The sequence below is a fragment of the Protopterus annectens genome, chromosome 11.part0 (assembly GCF_019279795.1).
Source record: "Protopterus annectens isolate FY-2018-M chromosome 11.part0, PAN1.0, whole genome shotgun sequence".
NCBI classification, from domain to species: domain Eukaryota; kingdom Metazoa; phylum Chordata; order Ceratodontiformes; family Protopteridae; genus Protopterus; species Protopterus annectens.
In genome coordinates, this window is record NC_056745.1 from 471,285,811 (window position 1) to 471,287,590 (window position 1,780).

Below are 1,780 nucleotides of genomic sequence, written 5' to 3' on the forward strand. Positions count from 1 at the left end.
ATGCATAATCATATCTGTCAACTGTACAGATTTCTGCAGAATGTCCAGATTTTTGGCGTGTTCCTCTATTTTCCTGGCAAATCACTGGGATGATGATTCTCTGTTTTGTTATGTAACTATTTTAGTGCTAATTACATGTCTATTATACAACGACCTCCCCATTAATATTCAAAAACGTGCACTCTGATTGGTCAGCATGCACGTTGTAAATCAGTTATAGTAACGGAAAAAAGGTCTGGTCGCCCGGACTTTTTCCATTACTATAACTCTTTTTTTAAGCAACGGAGAACGCAAGATCTCAGTTGCTTCATACTGTCTCGCTACGTTAAACGAGTTTAACGTAGCGAGACAGCTTTAAAAAAAGCAAGGGAGATTCTCCGTTGCTTTTTTTAAAGCTGTCTCGCTATGGCAAACTCCTTTTTCATAGCGAGACAGTTTGTAAAGCAATGGAGATATTGCTTTCTCCATTGCTTTTTTCAAAACTGTCTCGCTATGTTAAATGGGTTAACATAGCGAGACAGCTTTAAAAAAGCAACAGAGATTCTCCATTGCTTTTTTTAAAGCTGTCTCGCTATGTTAAACCCATTTAACATAGCGAAACAGTTTGTAAAAAGCAGCGGAGATCTTGCTTTCTCTGTTGCTTTTTTCAAAACTGACTCGTTATGTTAAATGGGTTTAACATAGCGAGACAGCTTTAAAAAAGCAACAGAGATTCTCCGTTGCTTTTTTAAAGCTGTCTCGCTATGTTAAACCCATTTAACATAGCGAAACAGTTTGTAAAAAGCAACGGAGATCTGGCTTTCTCCATTGCTTTTGCCCACAGCTCTGATGTACTGCGTAGGCATATGCATGCGCAGTACATCAGAACTGCCGCAGAATACCAGACAGCTGCGGAAGGGCAGCAAGGAGGCATTATACAATGCCATTATTTAATAAAAGTAATTATTTTTTTTCTTAAATAATGTCATTGTATAATAGCAATAACCCACTTCTGGGTGTGGGTAATGCTGGATTTACCCATGGTTGGCTTTGTTTGGCCACTCGGGCTTTGCCCTCATGACCAAACCACACCAACAGTGGGTAAATCCAGCATTACCCACACCCAGGCATGGGTTATTGCTATAATTTTCTACTGTACATTAATGGAGCTTTTCTCCCCGGGTCTCTGCTGAAAACAGGCTACCAATCTCAGTCGGACACTACCCAGTAAACAAATGCAAAATAAATAAATAAATAAATAAAATTGTAGACACTAAATAATGACATACATTTGAGTTTCAGACTTCATATCCTTCAGAAAATGTATATTAAAACAAATCCTGTTACTCTAGCAACTTTCCAAAAGTTTATAAGAGCAATATTTAAAATTTGTCCCTATTTGTACCCCCATTTTTTCAAGCTTCATACAGATTTTTTGCATTAAGAGGTTGAGAGGTATGTGCAGATTTTTAACTAGGAATCTGGGAATATGTGTAGAAACAGTCAGGTTTTGTTAGCAAACATTCCCTCCACAGGACTACCAGGTAAGAGAAGTAGAATGTATAACTATAAGACAGTTGAAGTATACACTGTGTACAAACATACCACTGCCCAAACCAAGGCCATAGGGTATTGTAATAATACCTGTAGAGTAACGAGTAGAGCAATGATCATTAAAGTTGAGAATACTGCAAGGAAATACAAGTTGTTAAATGATATCTCTCTCTCCCCCCACCATATCTGCAACAATAATCTAAACACACAAATCAGTGGGTATGTTTTACACCAAACCTACTGCTGG